Below are 20,340 nucleotides of genomic sequence, written 5' to 3'. Positions count from 1 at the left end.
CTCCTGCCCTGAAAGTAACTAAAAGCTGTATTTGTGAGATGGATAACTGGTGTGTGCCATGCGTGCTGAGGTGACATTTCTGCAGTCATGCAGGGGTGTCCCCAGTGGGATGCCATTTGTGGGGCTGCCAGGACCAGCCTAGAAATGAGCAGGGGCTGTGGGATTGTAGGGGCAATGAGAGGTCCTCTGTCTCGGAGCTCAGCATTTAGGTGAGAAAACAAACCCAAAACAGAACAGGTGGGATTCTCCGGTTTGGGCTGGGTGAGCTGAACCCCACACTAGGGCTTCTTTTGGGAGAAAGGAATGGGTTTCGGGGAAGCTGTGTTGGGCGAGTGATCCCTGTGTATCTAGGAGACGCGGTGCTGGGGTGTTGTTAGGCTGGCGACAAAGAGGTTCTCTCCCAGAAGTGTTTCTAGGGGAGGCCACCTCTGTGGTGTAACAATTGTCAAAAGGAACTTTTTCAATCACAGTAGCAAACTTCCTAGTCTGATTGTCTACAGACGGAGATCTTCTCAGTGAGGGACGCCAAGGAATGGGGCACACAGGTGAGTGGAACCTGAGTGCACAGAACTGTGAGATTCATGTGGTTCTTTTCCAAGTTCATCATTTTGTGTTCTCTAAATTGTAGCTAAGAACTTTTTTTTTCAAAATACACTTTCTTTAGAAATTGTAGACAAATTTTAAACACAAAAATTTGTACTCTAGGAGGAACATAGATGCTTTTTATTTAGATGTACCGAAGAGTGACCTGTTTCTAGTGGAGCTGTAAACTGAGGTCTCAATTTTAAATTCTGAGGAGGACGACTACATTTAGAATTCTTAGGAAGATGACTAAGTCCTTAACACGTTTAAACTTGAAAAGTAACCTTTCACTGTAAATAAAACAAAGGATCAAAAACACATTACTGAAAAGAAGAACAAGACACCTCTTAAAAAGATACAAAAAAAACTAGTTTTTCCTGCTTTTCTGCACCGGCGGTGTCCTGCGGCTTTGCACACTCTTAGGCAACAGCCCTTGCTCCCTCCTGGAAGCAGTGATGGGTTAGTGATAGATGAGGTGCATTACTTTAGGTACATAATAAGCTTGGGGCCATTCCATGCGGAGCAGAGCTAGAGAAGTGTAGGGTCATCAGCGCTTCCATTAGGGAGGAAACAGGGTCTAGCTGAAACAACCTTTAACTTCGGTTATCCCTGCAGTCAGGACCGTTAAAGAGGTCATGGAAAGAGCCAATGTGACATGCTCCTGTATTCATACAATCCATCCCCTTCCTGCCCACATGGTGCTTTTGTCTCTTTGCCTTCCACAGGATGGAGACAGAAGAGGCAGCAGGACCCAGATGGCAATTCATTAGGTGCTGACGTCTGAGCAGCTGTGACATCTCCTTTAGAGGGACACTTCTGTTGAATTTTTTTTTCCAGCAAACTTTGAGTGCTTGAGATCATTGGCCTTTTCCTCACCTCTGCTCAGGCTGTATTTATGAAACAGAAGGGATTTGAAGACAGAGGAGGAAGCTGAATGCAGGACCAGGTGTGGAGAGCACCCTTCAAGCCCTCCAGATCCAGCCATGGGTTTATCTGAGGACCCTCGTACCTATGGACGTTTCAACAGGTTGAAACCAAGCACTGACCCTTTCCCTTCCCAGGTGAGTGGACACAGCGGAAACATGAAATAAGAGCTTTACAGAGGCATTTAACAAACTCTTTCTTTGCTCATGGCTATGGAAGAAGTGAAAGTCCTTCATTCTTTCCTTTAGTTTGATGGAAACTTCATGACGAATAGAACTTCAACTGCGTGAAGAAGATGAAATAATAAAGAAATTAAATAATCACTGACCCCAGTACAAATGACTCAAACCAAAATGTGCCTCAGGGAAACCCTCAGCCCCCATGCTGGTCTCAGATGCAGCAGCAGAGGTAGCAGATGGAGAAGAGAGGGCCGCTGGATGCTGGCATCAGATCTGGGAGACCCCAGCAGCGCCAGGGAGGGGCCGCACCACATCCTCCCCCGGAGGCTCCTCCCAAGGCCTGTGCTCCTGGTAGCGACGGAGCAGTGAGGGGCACTTGGCTATTCAGAAGCCTCAGAACCCAGAGGCAGAATCTGCTCAGATGAAAAATTGACACTGCCAATTTTTTTTTCCTTTTATTGTCTTTTTAAAAAATAGCAGTTTGGTTTTCAGAAAAGTTGAGAGAAACACGTAGAACGTTTCCATATGAACCCTCCCAGCTCTGCTATTGCTCACATCTTACCTTAGTGTGGCTCATTTGTTACACTTGGTCAGACAATGATAATGCACGATAGTGTTCACCAAAGTCCACGGTTCCCTTAAGGTTTGCTCCTAGTGTTGTACATTCTATGGGTTTTGGCAAATAGATAACATGTACCCACCACTGTGGCATCACACAGGGCCACTTCCCTGCCCTAAAAATCCTCTGTGCTCCGCCTGTTCATCCCTCCTCCCCAACTCCTGATCTTTTAAGTTTTGCCTTTTCCAGAATATCCCAGAGGGGGACTTGTGACGTCTGTAGCCTTTTCAGATTGCCTCCTTTCCATTGTGATATAAATTTAAGTTTCCATCTGTGCCTTTTTATGGCTTGATAGCTCATTGTTTTATAACTGAATAACATTCTATCATCCGGAAGTGCCATGGCTTGTTCATTCACCCACTCAGGGACATCTTTGTGGCTTCCAAATGTGGGCAATTATGCATAAAGCTGCTGTCAACACACGTGTGCTGGTTTCTGTGTGGACATATGTTTTTAACGTATTTGAGTCAACACCAAGGAGAGGGATGGCTTGATTGTATGGTAAAAGTTTTGCAAAATACAATTTTCAGAAAAAGTTTTTAAAGAAGTTGTCAAATTGTCTCCAAAGCGGCAGCACCATCTTGCATCCTCACTACAGACAGCTGAGAGTTCCTGTTGCTCCACATCCTCATCAGCATTTGGTGTTGTCAATGTTTTGGATTTGGGCCATGCTAATAGGGGTGCAGAGGGATCTCATTGCCATTCCAATTTGCATTTTCCTTGATGACACATGATGTGGAGTACCTTTTTGTATGCCTATATGCCATTTGTATATTTTCTTTGGTACTAGATGTCTGTTCTGATATTTTGTCCATTTTTTAATTGAGTTACTTTATTTCCTCATTGATGAGTTTTAAGGGTTCTCAGTTATTTATCAATCTTTTTTTAGATTTGGGAATATTTTCTCCCAGTCGCTGACTTAATCTGACCAATCCTATCAGTTGATTGCCATTCTCCTTTTGTTCTCTTACTAGTGTCTTTTGCAGAATAAGTTTTTAAATTTTAATAAAGTCTAACATCATTTTTTTCATGGATTATATTTTTAGTCTTATATCTGAAAAGTCATTCCCAACTCCAAGGTTACCTAGATTTTCTCTGATGTTATCTGCTAGGAGTTTTATAGTTTTGTGTTTTACATATAGCTCTGTGATCGACTTTGAGTTAATTTTTGTGAAATCACCTAAAGTCTGTGTCTAGAATTCATCTTTGCAGGTGGATATCTTTGTGTTCCAGCACCGTCAGCTGAAGACATCCTCTGCCCTCCTCTGAATTGCCTTGATCCTTTGTCAAAGTTCAATGGACTATATTTATGTGGGTCTATTTCTGGGCTCTCTGTTCTGCTCCACTGATCTCTGCACCCCTCTCTTGCTAATGCTACCTGCATATTCCCGTCGATTCATAGTGAGCCGCCACGCTGGGGAGCGTCTGTCCTCTGACTTTGCCCTTTCCCTTCAGTATTGTGCTTGTTTGGCTGGTTCTTTTAAATTTATAGGTAAACGTTAGAATCAGAATGTATATCAATAAAATAACTTGCTGAAATTTTAATTGAGATTGCCCCAAATCTATCCATCCATCTGGGAAAAACTGACATCTTGAGAGTACCGATTGCTGCCTATTAAAAAAATTATGAGGAAGCAAATGTGAGGTTTATAACTGAAATTCTATATTTTAGAATTTCAAATTCCCTCCATGAATCCTCTACAACTATTTTAAGCTTGATTACTTCAGGTTTAACTTGGCTTCTGAAATATATCAAATTAACGTTTGGAGTTAATTCTGAAATCACGTGGATTGTACATCAGTGACTGTGGTTCTTAGGCACCCATCAGTTTTTCTGCAGAGAATGTTTGAAATATGTAGAAGAGGAGCTTTTAATGGGAAAATCTATCAAGTGAAACTGATTGTCTAAGAAACACCTTTCATTCTTGGAAAAATATTGCATTGTGTTATATTGAATGAGATTCTGTATTTTCTGCACAGAAGTAAGGTACAGATACTTAACTGTCACAGACAGCACCCCAATGCTAGAGCATCTTTTATTAAAAAAAATCTGCTTTCAAAATAAAGGGCTCCTGATAACAATAATACATTTAAAAAATCTATTTTCTAAGAGACCTACAAGAAGATTATAGCAACAGTTATCTTTTAATGGAAGTAATTTGTGTGTCATCAGAATTGAAAGCTCTAATGCTCTGGATGATTGTGTTAGGTTATGCCATGCTTACTGAGGTCAGCAGCTTGGGGCATGGCAGTCATGAGGCTAAGGTCACGACTTAGGACTCATGAGGCCAGGGTAGATACTCAGTGCCGCCAACATCGTCTCTCTCAAGGCATGACCAGCTGTCTTGCAAGGTTGATGGTCAGAGGAAAACTGTGAGCATGCCTGGAGTAGTCCTGGCAAACACCACTGGGTCTTGAGATGGGGCTGGCAGGTCAGAGCACAAGTCGTTGTGAATTGAAACAGAAACAGAAGCAGCACCTTATGTAGACGGAATAAAGCACGAATTCTCCAAAGTAAAACTCACATGAACTGGGAGTCATCATTTTTTCTTATCTTAGTATTATTGAATCCTGTTCTTATTTTTAAAGTATGTCTTTTAGCATATTTTTTTAATCAAATTTTAATTTTTAATTGGCAGATACTAACTGTTATATATCGATGGGATAAGGTGATGTTTTTGGTATGTTTACTTTGTAGAATAATTAAATCACGTTATTTAGCAAATTCATCACAGCAAACAGTTATCTTTTTCTTTGTGGTGAAAACATTTAACATCTATTGTTTTAGTAATTTTGAAATATATGATGCATTATTATTAATCATAGTCACCATTTTGTGCAATTAATCACTAAACCTATTCCTCCCAAATAACTGAAACTTTGCACTCTTGGATGAATGTTTCCACCAGCCCTGGCCCTGGTAACAGGAATTCTAGAATTCTACTCTCTGCTTCCCTGAGTTCCTTTTTTTTTTTGGAGACGGAGTTTCACTCTTGTTACCCAGGCTGCAGTGCAATGGCACGATCTTGGCTCACCGCAACCTCCGCCTCCTGGGTTCAGGCAATTCTCCGGCCTCAGCCTCCTGAGTAGCTGGGATTACAGACACGTGCCACCATGTCCAGCTAATTTTTTGTATTTAGTAGAGACGGGGTTTCACCATGTTGATCAGGATGGTCTCAATCTGTTGACCTCGTGATCCACCCGCCTTGGCTTCCCAAAGTGCTGGGATTACAGGCGTGAGCCACCATGCCCGGCCCCTGAGTTCCTCTTTTACAGGTTCTTACCGTAACTGAGATCAGGCAACATCTGTCTTTCTGTGCTTGGCTTAATTCTCTTCCTTTTCTTTGTTTTATTGTCATTGATTTAGTTAATCTGGTGTTTTCAGTCATATACTGAGATGCCAGTAAGCATTCATTCCCATTTAAACACTGAGTCATTTGCTACATAAAATCAAATGATTAATATGCCTAGAAAGACCAGGCAGAAACCATTCAGTAAAATGTATGGGAGAAGTTTTACTTTATATTTTCTGTCACATTTAATAGAATCATTCTGCATTTTTCCTTTTAATGTCACCAAACTGGTGTATTTTTGATGCTATGAACAAACAAACAAAAACACAAAAACCTTTGGGCACAGTGTGTGGCTCATGCCTGTGACCCCAGCACTTCGGGAGGCTGAGGTGGGAGGATCACTTGAGTCTGGGAGGTTGAGGCTGCAGTAAGCCGGGACGGCACTACCGCACTCCAGCCTGGCAGACACAGTGAGATCATGTCTCAAAAAAAAGCCACATTGCTACACTGTGTTTTTAAGACTTCAGCTGTCCAAGTTTTTAAAGTGTTGCATATGTAAAAAAGCCAGACAGTTTTGCAACCTTATCAGTAACAAAAATGAGTGTGATGATGGACTGGGAATCAGAGAAGAGTGTGGGGGACAAGAGGGGCCTCCTGCAGGGCTTGCTCCTCCCTTCTGCCAATAACCACGCATGCTCATAGCTCTTGGTGAAGTCCGGGGGAAGCTGGAAATGCACTAGAGTCAAACATCCCTTTTGTCCAAAAAGTCTGAGTTGAAGAGAATGTTGTTGTAGAAACAAAAGAAATACATACATATATGATGAACACTGGGAAAGCAAAGAGAAATAAAGCACACAGCATGTCTGAACGTGTCACTGGCTGTCCTGTATCCTGAGCACTCCCTAGTGAGCTGAGATGCCCAAAATATCCCTGAAAACTTCACATGTCCCCAGGCCATTATTATTTGTGAGCTCACAGGTGAAGTCTATTATTATTATTATAATTTTGACAGCCATTGAAAACAAAACCATCTTAACAGCAAATTAAGACTTTCACCTGATTCGTGATACCTCCTAAAAATATATCAAGATGTGAACGTCTCCAATGCCATCATTAAGCATGCTAACTCAGTTACCAGGCAACACGCTCCTTAATCTCTTCATTCAAACAGAGGCTAGAATGCCAAGGTTTAGTATCTTGGCATTGGAAGTTGACTTGGGGAAGATCAGCTGCATCACACAGGGATTCACTTAGGTCAACAATACGTTTTGATTTTCAACTGAAGGATGTGTTGCTTTAAGTTCTATGACATTTTAAAGCATTCCAGTATTTGGACAGATGCCATTTTAAAATAGATGAACTTGCGCCCTAAGTCATGATACTCTTTTCTTTTTTTATTCATTATCAAGACCGGGCCCAGCTCTGTTGTCCAGGCTGGCGTGTGGTGATGCAGCCATGGGACCACGCATGGGCATGCACCACCAGGCTCAGCTAATTTTCTACTTTTTTTTGTAGAGTCGGAGTTTTGCCATGTTGCCCAGGCTGGTTTCAAACTCCTGAGCTCAGGTGATGCCCCTGCCTTGGTGCCCCAAAGGGATGGAATTTCAGACAAGAGCCACCACACCCAGCTGATATTCTTCTATAGATGGCAAAGTTGAGATTTTCCTAGGGCTTAAGGTGGGAGAAACAAGATGCTCAAAATTTGTATTCTTGCTCTACCACCTTGATTATGTCAATTCCTCAATTTTTTTGCACCTGTGGTGTTGCAAGAAGAAATGGGAAGAAAGAACAGGGACATTCGGTTGGCTGTAGAGGGCTGACTTGTAATGTGTGAAGAGCTCATGATACTGTTTAGACTGTTGTGCATGACGATGTGACATGAAGCTGTGCTGGGAGGGCTGAGACGCCCCCGTTTTGCACAGGCAGGAAGCAGGGACGAAAGCTTTTCCGCAAAGCTAGCAGGTTCTGTGGAGAAGGAAGAGTGTCTTGGGGGAGGATAAGAAGAACCGAGTGGGTGAAACCGAGTTGGAGGGAGCAGAGAAGGGAACAGCAGGATGGAAGTGCCAGCTCTGCAGGCAGGCTCCTGAGGGCAGAGCCGAGGCCTGATGTGGGCACTGCCAGCCCCGCTAATGGGGAAACGGTAGCTGCCTCGGCAGAATCCCAGAGGCATTCCGGAACAGGGGCTATCACACCTTCCCTTCCTTCATCACCCCAGGGACAGCCTGTCACACCGATGCTGCCCCCAGAACACCAGTGTGTTCCATGTGTGTGAAGGATGCAAACTGACCTTTAATTCAAAGGTGTCTGGATGATTAGGGGTTGGATTTGAGGAGTCACGTCTGGACACAATGTGGATGAGGAGACGCTGGACTCTGGGCTGAAGTCTACAGGAGGATGAGGCCTCGGCTGTGGGTGAGTGACAGTCCTGGACATGTGGGAGGGGTGCAGCTCAGTGACTCTGGAGAGTGAATTGTTGATAGTTAATCAATGCACTGTGGTCCCACGGGAGTGACACCAACCTCAGAGCAAGCCACCCGAGGCAGGGCACCGGCCTTCCGCTTGCTTTGGCTGACAAGACAAACCCAGTGGGGTACAGCACTCACACCACAGGGCTTGCCCTTGCCTGCAGCCGGAGCGTGGCCACCTGGAGCCTGATTGATGACCAACTACCTGTGGGCTGGGCTGCCTTGTCCCCGCTGACTGCCGGCCAACGTGCACGTGTGTGAGAGAGGCCATGCAGACGAGTAAACGCCACTGCATTGCCACAAGCAAAATATGTCCCGTGTCAAGGACAGAACTGTAAAGAGACCTGGGTCACCTCACGATTCCCATGCATATGCTATTTTTTTTTTTTGCACCTTCTTGCTGAGAAATAAATGTGTCATGTTTTCAATTTGTAACGTGGTGAGAAATACTGTTTCTTTTCTTTGATTCCAGAATCTGTTTGGGTAAATATGCCTTTGAGGTAGGTGATGTGGAAGACTCAGAATTTGAAAACTGTGTCTCCCATTCCCCTGGGGCAGAATTCCCACAGGAGCCTTTGTTTGTTGCTTCGCTCCTAGGTTGGGCTCAGCATTTGTAATGAACAAGAACTTTAATTCTGTTCCAGTCCTTACTGATGATGCGGTATTTTTCTACCCGTATCTACACGAATATAAGATCATCATGGTTGAATAAAGTGTGCTGTTTATTGCTGGTGTAACTATAGCTATGACCGGATATTTACAACTAGGTTTGTTTGTTTGTTGCTTGTTTAAATAGATCTAACTCCCCAATTCTGCAAACCCTGACAGTGAGCATTGACAATGGGAATTTCACCCGTTTTTCAACAACCCCTTCCACGTGGACTCATCTTTCCTCAGCCTCTCCATTGTCTGTCCTCTGAATGCTATCATTCTGGGGTTATCACAATCATTTTTGAAACAGGGTAATGTGTTGCTGACATTACCAGCTGTAGCTATTCCTGAAATGTATAATTTTAGAGGCTCACAGGCTTGCAGTGGCTGACACTGGCCCCCCTTTGAGCTGTCAGAGCCGTGGCAGAGGGCTCCTTGGAGCAGATGCTCCTGTAAGTCTTCTCCACATGAACTGTGAAAGCTGCATTGCGAGGGAATGGTGTGCTGGTCGTATTCGTGTCTGTGTGTGCGTGTGTGTGTGTGTGTGTGTGCGCGTGTGTGTTACTGCTTAATACAGAAGCATCATGCATACTGGGAGAAAACAGCCTCTCTCATGAATGCATCCCTTTACTTTAAAAGACATACAGGTTTTCTACTTCTGCTTCCAGCTATGAAGAAATGACTGGTACAAGATGAGTTCCTCCCATAACAACCAGGAAAATTGAAAAAATAATAGGGAGTGATTGTTTTCAGACTTCGGACAAAGACAGCCCCATGCTACTGTCCAGTTGTTGGAGGATACTGTAGAAAAAGGAGGCTCATGAGGTGGCTTCCGCATTCAGGCTGGTTCTTGGTCTGGGGGCAGTTTTCTGCCTCAGGGCAAACTCCGCACCCCAGTGGAGTATGGTGCCTCCGCAGAGAGGAGGAGGAGGAGGTGGCAGAGCTCAGAGCCCGGCAGCTGAGGGGTTTCCATCTGTGAGCTTGGCCCAGAGAAGAAGGTGCTGCACAGAGCGGGGTGTGAGGTTCCTGGCGGAGCGTGTGCAGCAGCAATGGAAATCACATGAGCTGTTATTTTGAAGGCAAAGTTGTAGAGCCATTTTGGAACATAATTCAGCAGTTTCTTTCCAGCTTAAATATACTTTTACTATATGACTCAATTCGTAAATGAAAGCAAAAGAAATCAAAATGTACATTGACAAAAGACTTGTATTTGGATGCTCATAAAAAAAGCTTTATTTAAATAATCAACATTTGCAGAGAAATCGAAAGTCCGTCAAACCAACGGAGATGAATAAATTGTCGTTACAGCTACCTAACAGAATACCATTTATCCAAAAAAAGACACAGGCTACTAATCCGTACAGCAACGTGAGAGAGTCTCAACATCACGTTGCTGAGTGAAAGGACAAGACATAAAAGATTACATATTGTATAATTTATGTGTATGAAGTTTTAAACTTCATACAGTGTAACACTATAGTGGAGAAAAGCAGCTAAGTCATTGTGCAGGTCAGGTAGACGTGAGAGAGTAACTGCCAAGGAGTAGCAGGAGAATTTGGTGGTGACTGAAACATTTATGCTACAGGACTGTGTTGGTGATGACAAGGCTGGACATGGTACCCAAACTCAAGTTATAAACTTGAAGAATTTTATTAGAATATATCATATCTCAGTAAAAGTGATGCCAGACAAACAGAAGCTGAGAGAAAACCCTGCCAGCAGCCCTGCACTGCAAGAAAGGTTAAAATAAGTTACTCATGCAGAAGAAAACCTACACCAGATGGAAACTTGTATTAAAAGAAAGAAATGACTTTGGGAGGCCGAGGCGGGTGGATCATGAGGTCAAGAGATCGAGACCATCCTGGTCAGAATGGTGAAACCCTGTCTCTACTAAAAATACAAAAAATTAGCTGGGCATGATGGCACGTGCCTGTAATCCCAGCCACTCAAGAGGCTGAGGCAGGAGAATTGCCTGAACCCAGGAGGCGGAGGTTGCAGTGAGCCGAGATCGCGCCATTGCGCTCCAGCCTGGGTAACAAGAGAGAAACACCATCTCAAAAAAAAAAAAAAAAAAAAAAAAAAGAAAGAAATGAAGAGCACTACAAGTTGTAAATACAAGCAGACATACCAAAGACGTATTTCTCACTTGTTAAACATTTTAACTGATCTTTAACTCTTTAATAAAAAAATTGTTGGGTTTATAACAAATCTAGGTTTAAAGTGCATGACAGCAAACCAAGAAGCAAATAGTAGTAGGGGAGTGGAATGATGGTGTTGACAAGGACCCACACTGGATGAAGGTCAGCTGAGACAATTTACAGTGAATGCTGCAAACTCAAGTGCCATCACTGAAAAATAAAAAGGTATAGCTGTTAAGCCATCCTTGGAGGTCAGATTTAATCTTAAAATCCTTCAACTAATTCCTGTGCAAATAGGGAAAAGTAAGCAATGGTCACATGAGACAAAAAAGAATCACAAAGCAAGATAATAGATTTAAACCCAGATATTTTTTAATTACATCAGATGTATAGTAATCTTACCAATTAATAGGTGGAGTGCTTGGTCAAGAAAACAAATTACCAAAGATTACTCAGAAAAGGAGTATGACTTGTTCTAGACCTACTAAATAAACAATATCATAAATTATAGTAATCACTAAAATCATTTTTATTCCAGTCCCAGTGGCTTTACTGGTGAATACTGACAAATAAAGGATACATAATACCATTTTACATATTCTTTTCCAGAACACAGAAGACTTAAGAAGTAGCCAATCCATTTAATGAGGCCAGTGTTACCCTGTTAACAAAAATTGCAAACACATGTAACACTAAAAGCAAACTGCATGCCAATATTTTCATGAACATAGATAGAATCATCCTTAGTAAAAATTTAGATCAGCAAATCCAGCTATATTAAAAATTATGCATATGAGACAGTTTATCTAAAGAATGTAATTTTTATTTAACATTTGAAAATTCCTCAGTCTACATATTAATAGACTTTTAAACAAGAGCTGCATGATTTTCCCAATAGATTCAAAAAGGGCATTTGAGAAAATCAAGATTTGTTCATGATAAAACCTGCCAACAAACAAGAAAGAGAAGCTTACTTTTTCAACATGGTAAGTGACTTCTGTGAGGTATCTACAGCTAAAATTTGGCAGAGTTAAGTTTCTTGTAAGTTATGGTACAGGGCATGGATGTCATTTCTCACTATTTTGCTTCAGTATGGGATCAAAGTTTCTAGCCCATGCAATATGGCAAGAATAAGGAATAATGATCAGAAATATTAAAATTTCTATTTGCATGTCACTTAGTTGGATATGCAAAAAAAATTTAAAAATGCAATCTACTGGAATTAATGTGAATTTAGCAAAGTTTCAGGATATAAATTTATTATACAAACACCAATTGTATTTTCTTATATTAGCAATGAATAATGAAAAATGCCATTTAGAAAAGCATTCATAGTAGCATAAAAACCCTAAATACCTTAGTAACAGCTAAAGCGTATTACACAAAAGACTGGAAAATAAAGCTAAAGGAAAACCTAAACAATCTTAAAGATTTGAGTGTTATACAATGCTCATAAATTGGAAGACCCAGCATTGCTAAGATGTTACTTTCTACCAATGAATCTGCAGGTTTAATGCAATCCAAACAAAAGTCCCAGGATGTTTTATTTTGTGGACATTGACAAGCAGAGTCTATAACTTTATATGGACATTCAAAGCACTCAGAATAGCCAAGAGAAGCTTGGGTAAAAATAAAAGAATGGGAGGGCTTACACTCTCTAATTTCATGACTGACTATTAATTTATAGTCAATAATTGAGTATATTGTTCATATACAGTTAGCAAATTAGACCAATATAGCAAATGGGGAGTCTGAAAATATACCCAAGTTTATTTGCCCATTTGATTCCCAACCAAGGCTCCACCATAATTTAGTAGCAAATGGAAGTTCTTACAATCAATTGTTGCTGAAATAAAGGAATTATGGATTTTGAAGAAAATTAACTTTGCTGCCATATAGATAAGTAATTTAAATTGGAATTAAGACATTTAACACTATAAATATTGCAGAAGGCAGCATTAAATAATATTTTCACAGCTTTTAGATTGGCACAATTTTTTGAACAAACAGCACAGAAGAAAAGCATAGAACATACAGCAAGAAAGATAAATTTAGCTTCATCACAAGTGAACATTGCTGCTTATCAAAAGAAACTGTAAGAAGTGGAAAGAGAAGCCATAAATATGATATATGTATATATGCATATATCTGTCAAAAGACTTTCATCTATTATATATATAAAAAAATCCCTCAAGAGCAAAACTCTATTTAAAAGAAAAAAACAAGAAATTCCTTTAACCATAAATTAAAAGATAACCAAATAAGTAAAAAATGAAGAAAAGACTTAATCAGTTACCTCCCAAAAGCTGACATATAAATGGCTAACAGGCAAAATAAAATTACACAAACAAATAAAATAAAAGGTCCTCAACATCATTAATCATCAGAAAATTGCAAATTAAACCCACAATGAAATATTCCCATTTTTATACTACAGAGTGAAACTAAAATGATTGAAAATACTAATACTAAATCTTGGCAAAAATGTAGGTCAACTGGAACTTACAAGAATTTCTATCTGAAGTGTAAAATGATACAACTTTGTATCAGACATGGCGATGATGTTTGTAGATAGAGAACAGATTAGAATGCACGCAATTCTTTTGAAGCTTGTTATTTGTATAATTTTAGGTGTGCAGGCACAATTTTGTGACAAGCACAGATTGCACAGTGGCATTTATGATATCCATCATCCACATAACATGTATGGTACCCATTAAGTCGTTTCTCTTGGAATTCTCACTGAACCACAACTATGGCAGTTGGTTATGAAAGACTGTCCCCAGTGGCTGGATAACGTGGACAGAATCGCACCACATATCAAAAGCATTAGAACCCGTTCGTTTTACATTAAAAGTTAGTCTAAATTTAGCCTTCTAATCCCTGTTTTAAACAAGCTTAATTTTATACAAAATGCTAATATTATGTTTGTGTAATATACATACACGCGTGCATGTGTGTGTGTATGTGTGTGCATCCCATTTATGTATACAATGTGTGGTGTCCTGTGGGCTTCAGGGTCTTCTGAAACATAATTGCATACATATGTGTACAATTTTTGGAGAAACACGGGGGCATCTTTTTCACATCTTCCCTGGCCTGCCGCATTGGCATGCAATGATTCAAGACTGCAGCTTAGTGCCCTCTCCTCCACATTTTTCTGGAATTTTACATTTTGTTAAATCCTACCCTTGAACACTCAGCAAGTGCCCACCTTACCAATGTTTTGCCCACCCTATCCAGAGATCACAGATGGAGATTGCCATCCAGGTCTTGTTTTGTCTGTGTTTACGTGTCTAACGCCCTCCCTGAGCCTCTGCCGGTGAGGTGCCTGGTTCAGTTGAGATGATGTCCTCTCCCAGCATGAGGTTGCACAGCCTGCCTCTGCCCACCTGACCTCAGACTAATTGTACAATTAGTGCTGTGATATGAAGTCTCTGAGCCAACACAAGTTCCCTCGTGCCGTGATTAACTCCTGGGCTCCGAGGCAGCAGGAACCAGTCACAAAGTGCAAACTAATTAATGTTGGAGGATGTGAGTAAGGACAAGGGAGGTCACGCCGCTGGCAGCTCGCGATGGAGCTGATGGCAACAGAAACCAAACTTCAGCTACAGCAGTCGCAATGGAGCCTTTTTCATACTGAAATTTATTATTTTCTCTTGACTTTGCATAATTGGAAAGTGGGGGAGTATAGAAAAGAAAGATATTTTTGTAAGGATGCAGCTCTGAACACTTATCTGCTGTATGTTTCAAAATACTTAAAAAAATTAATACTTAATTAAATTAATACTTTAAAAACATAAGTATTTTCTCAGTGGCTGGAGGAATCCTGTGACTGGGAAAGTTTATGTTTTTGCTGATCTTTCTTAGACAGTTGCAGGAAGCATGGCTGATATGGGCTGAAGGTTTACAAACTGCTGTTTCGGCCATGTTGCCATCAATTCCCAACATACGACTCATGGGAATATTAAAACACACACACACACACACACACACACACACACACACACACACACACACACAGAGGCAGCAAAAGGGAAATAAAATACCAGTCAAAAATAATGATACTGTTCCTGAAGTTTATGGAACTGAGTGAAGAAAAAGACCCCTCTAGAATCAAAAAGTGGTATCTTAAAATTCTATTTAATCCTAACGTAGGCTAATCTGGAAAAAAAAAAAACTTACTGCTCTTTGATCTTTGTGACTTTTTACCGATAGAAGTTATTGCTAAGTGGAAATCAAAAACAACCCACCATAGTATACCATCTTGATCATGATGTGTTCTAGGAATCTAAAAATCCATGCTGACATTTTGGAGGAAATCTGCAAGCTGATCTATATTAGGGCTAAATGCTGATGATTTGACAGAGCAGCTGGAGGGACTTACAGGGCGCAAAGCCTGTAATGACCTATGCGGTGGTGAGGACCACCGTAAAGAAGGTGAGAAAGGACACCATCCCCAGCTCATGTCATCTGAGACACTGAGCCACACTGGTGGTGACTGGGACGCATTGAAGGCTTGCCTTTCAACCCTGCTGTGAGATATCCAGTGATCAAATACTATGTTTTAGATAACATTTGAATAATTGACATCCAAATTAAATCCAGTTTGAGCACTTAATACTCTCATGAAATGGCCAAAGGCATCACTCGAACAGTTTATAGCACACACACATTAACGTAATCCCTTCTGCAGATCATAAGGCACATTAGTATATTAAAGAATCCTGGAACCCCCAGGGTGAAGAAATCTCTCATACCTTGTTAAATTCAAAGTTTCCTGCTATTTTTTTTTCTCAACCCACAGGACCCCGTTTCAAATGGCAGTTTAAAATGGAAAACATTTTAAGGTATGCTGGTTTATGGTGTGCTTCTTTACAGAAAAAATGTGGCACTTCAAATACTGAGTGCCAAGGAGTGGCAATGAGTGATTTTCTTCAGTTAATACTTGTGATTTGGGTTAAGCTGTGCTGAGTTGGAGTCTGTCAAGAATACACTGAATTCTGTAAGGACATTTTAAAAAAGATTATTCATATGAACCTTCCTCGACTCTAACTTGAAAGGTCAGCTGAATGCTTCCTCTTATGATAGAACTGGCTTCTGCAAAGTGGTAACTGGCTGTCCTCGACTCCTGCCCACTCCAGGGCAGAGCAGATGGGCGGAAGTGTGCTGTCTCGGGCAGCAATTTGTTTGTAATCTTTAGATTTTATTTGTAATCTTTGGGTCACTGTAAGTGCATTAAAAGCCGGCTCAGTGGGTCACAGCCTGATTCAGACATTTGTCTCCTTTACCAATGCTGGGTGGGAAATAAAAGCAGTGCTTTGCTAAATTAAGTTGCAAATGATTCACTGATCCAAAGAGATTATTGTGACACTCAGACTAAATTTTCCTTCTGGGGAATAAAAACTGACATTGAACAACTTTCTGATACAGTGGGGGAAAATCCTGTTGCTCCAAGTCCGAAAGTGATAAGCTGGGAAGTGTTTCCAAATTTCAGTGTTGTGATTTCATTGTACCTATACTTTGATTTATTTTTCTTTTAGCTCTTCCTATTTTTAACAGTCCCATTTGTCTATCTCAACATGCCCTGAAAGCCTATAAAAACACCCTATTTTAGTGAAATCTCTAATTTTAGTCAATATATTAGGGATGCATTTTATCTCTAATTTTAGTTGAGACATTACACATACCTAAAGTATCAACTAAAATTAGAATAGATGCATGTATATCTATAACATACATATATTAGAATATTATGTGTATAGATATGTGTATGTATAATTTCTACACATATCTATGTGTATAGATATACACATATTAGAATATATACACATATTGGAATATGTATACACATAGGTATACATGCATATATTCTAATATGTGTATATCTATATAAATGTAGATATACATGCATACATTCTAACTTTATGTATAGGCATATGTGTGTATATTCTAATATACTGTCTATAATTCTCTTGTATTTATAGTAAAAGATTGCAGCAAACCTGATGTTGTGATTTTCTCGGTTTTTACTTATTATTTACTTTCCATTCCATGTGCTGATCTCATTTCCCGCAGCGGCCTCCGCCCAGCTCCATCAATGCAGCCTGCAAGAAGACACACTCCCGAGGTCGGATCATTAGAGGGGCTTTAATCTTTTAGAACAATGTTTCAATACTGTTTACACCAGGGGCTTTCTTGTACAAACCGTCTTTACACCAGACAAGAATAACATAGGAAGGAACTATTTGTCTCTGATCTCTGCAAAGAAGGAGAGCAAATGGGAACCCTTAGGGGCTTTTTCGTCTTTTAAACCTACCAGGAGGAGATTAATCAAAGATACCTATGCTGTCTGATGTACGATCAGTTACATAGCTGCAGTGCCATTGATCAAGTTTTGGTGAAAGAACGAAATAGCAGCGTCGGGAGCAGCGACATGGTGGGAGCAGAAACAAGCCCTGGGACCCTGCTCTGGGCACAAAGCAACGTCTGAGGAGGTGTGAGGCCTTCACAGCTTCTTCTGGGGAGCCTCCGTCAACGGCCTTTCATCTGTGCAGAGTCTCACTCTTATCAACACTGGTTTGCTTATTATTTAATCCATGTTTTAGTGTACATTTTACATATACCAAGCACTTTTTTATGAATTAAATATGATCTTATTTAATGCTCACAATGACAGGTGAAATAAGCCTGACAGGAGTTAAAGAGTATGGGGAGCAGCTGCCCTGTCCCGGGCCCCTGTCACAGACACGCCAAAATAGAAGAAGGTCTTGCATTACAGGTACTTCCTTCAGCTCTCGTAGTAAGCAGCTTTCGAGATGTCTTTCTGTAGAAATCAATTAAACACGCAGCAAACATTCAGTGGGTAGGGGCTTAGGAAATGATAGAGAACAGTGACCCTACTGAAGACACGCAAAAAAAGGAAGGAGGAAGCTGAAGTACTAAAGAAGATGGGCGCATGCACACACACATGCACATACGCACATGCACCCACACGCACACACACATGCATGTATGCACACGCACCCACACATGCACACATGCACACGCACTCACATGCACACACACATGCACTCACGCACAGACATACATGCACATACACACATGCACCTGTATGCACACAAGCACACACACATGCACACATATGCACATGCACCCATATGCACACAGGTACACACACACATGCACATACACACATGCACACACATGCATACATACACAATGCACACACGCACAAGTGCACACATATATACACACATGCACACACGCACAAGTGCACACATATATACACACATGCACACAAGCACACACATGCACATACATACATACATACTCAATGAACACGCATGCACATGTGCACACACATTCACACAGGCACATGCACACACTTATGCACATGTGCACACACACACATACAGAGGAACTAATTCAAAAACAGAGCAGTTATCCATTCAAATCTGTGCATCTGCAATTTCCTCTGAATGATTCTTTTCCTAAGCAACACCTTGCGGTTAATGAATCAGTTTTAAAATCACAGAAATTTATTTTGGGGGTGAAGACACTTTGAGCAGATAGTACAGACAGTTACATCATGAAAAAGAGTGTTTATTTTGAAGGTGTCAATTTGAACGCAATTATAGCCCATTCACAAGAAGCAGCAAATATGCAGAGCTTAAACCTCCTGACCTCTGGATAGAAAAATTGCACAATGGTGATGAAGACTCTGATTGGATGGGTTTTATCTTTATTATTTTTTAGGAGACTGAAGGCTTATTTTGTATATACCCTTTCCTTAAGATGAAGGGTATTTAATTAGATTTTTAGAATGCTATTTTAAAATTAATTATGGATGACTTTTTAACTGCATCAATTTCATTCTTTAAGGATATTTGAATCTATGTTCATGAATGAGTTTGGCTTACATTTTGTTATCATTTCTCCGTCATCATTTGGCATCAGTTTTTTTTCTGGCATGTTAAACTGGTTAGAGTGTATTTAATAATTCTCTATGATCTAAAAAATTTTGTAAAATATTGCTATTGTTTCCTCATTAAACATCTGGTAAAGTTTGCTAATGTAGTTTCTGTGGCCTGGAGTTTTCATAATAGTTCCACTTATTTACACATTTTATGATGATTTTATTTCTGTATCTCTTTGGCCAGGCTTTGTGAAGTATGTTTTTGAGGATTAAGCTATTTAATACACACTTCAAAATCACTGCTGTTCTATTCTTCCTAATGTGTTACTCTATTAAAAACTTTGAAGTGACAATGATACACACTTATTATTTCTAATTATTTCTACTGTCTTTTTTTCTCAGTTGGTGTCCTCAGGGGTTTATCAACATTACATGTTTTTTTAAAAAAGTGAATTCTAGCTTTTGTTGGCCTGTCTAGAACATATTTATATGTTGTTTGCTGTTCCTTTGATTTCTACTATTATTGCTAATATTTGATCCTTTCTACTTCTAAAAAGTAAATTATGTAAACATCGATCTCATTAAGTCTAAAAAGAACAGTAAATTAATTTTAAAATTTCATATCAAAATTTGTAGTAAATAAATTTTTAGTTCTAATTTTTTCTAGTGTCTTTTATCACAGATTATTCTTTATCATATTGGCAAGTGAGACATACTGTCCTTAATTTCCAAATGTATATGGAAGCTGTAGAAGTATTGTTTGAGATTTGCAGGATGAAGGGCACACCCCTTGAATGGCTTTAAACCTTTGCAGTGTGTTGGGCCTTGTATGGCATTATTGAAACCAGAAAGCTCTAGGAATAATTTTGTAGATTATTTATTTGTTAAAAATGTAAGTAATAAATATCCCAAAGTAAAGATGTTAAAAACATATTTCTGGTGTCTTTCCAGGTATGGTGGCTCAAGCCTTTAATCCCAGCACTTTGGGAGGCTGGAGCAGGAGGATTGCTTAAGCCCAGGAGTGTGAAAGCAGCCTGGCAGTGTGAAAGGCTCAGTCTCTACAAAAACAATGACAAAATAAAAATCAGTGGGTGTGATGGTGCACGCCTTTAGTCCCAGCTACTCGGGAGACTGAGGTGGGAGGAAGGCTTAAGTCTGGGGAGGTTGAGGCTGCAGTGTGCACTCTAGGGTAAGTGACAGAGACCCTGTCTCTAAAACAAACAACAACCCCCCCAAAATCCCAATACCAACAGAAAAAAATACATTTCTGATATCTAAAAGTGTATGAATATTAAAGAAATGGAATAAACAAGTAAAAACATGATTAAGCAATTAAAACTCTAAAAAAATCATGGTAAAGTAAAATACAGCTTATAGTTGTATAGTTAGCGAATTTCCGGTAGGATGTATACACATTTTCTCCACAGCTGAAATCTATTTTTTTTCTGTAGGTAAAGTTATATATTCAAGCAAGGCTGAACCACTTGGGATTCGTTGTGGGCACGTAGGTCATGTCTTCTGAGTAGATCTGGTATCTTATGCTTCTAAAGAGTGAGGGAAACGATGCATAG

General features: G+C 40.2%; 1 long non-coding RNA gene across 1 annotated transcript; it reads left to right on the top strand.

Annotated features, from left to right (window-relative positions):
- Nucleotides 1–7,633: 7,633 nt before the first annotated feature.
- On the top strand, nt 7,634–19,131 carry LOC118143195 (uncharacterized). The gene is made up of 3 exons (XR_004727431.3): nt 7,634–8,009; nt 15,659–15,701; nt 16,930–19,131. It is a non-coding gene; the product is annotated as an uncharacterized LOC118143195 (long non-coding RNA).
- The last annotated feature ends 1,209 nt before the right edge of the window (nt 19,132–20,340 follow it).

The sequence above is a fragment of the Callithrix jacchus genome, chromosome 7 (genome assembly GCF_049354715.1).
Source record: "Callithrix jacchus isolate 240 chromosome 7, calJac240_pri, whole genome shotgun sequence".
NCBI classification, from domain to species: Eukaryota; Metazoa; Chordata; class Mammalia; order Primates; family Cebidae; genus Callithrix; species Callithrix jacchus.
The sequence above is the reverse complement of the archived record's forward strand: the minus strand, read 5'-3'. Positions and strand labels throughout refer to the sequence as shown.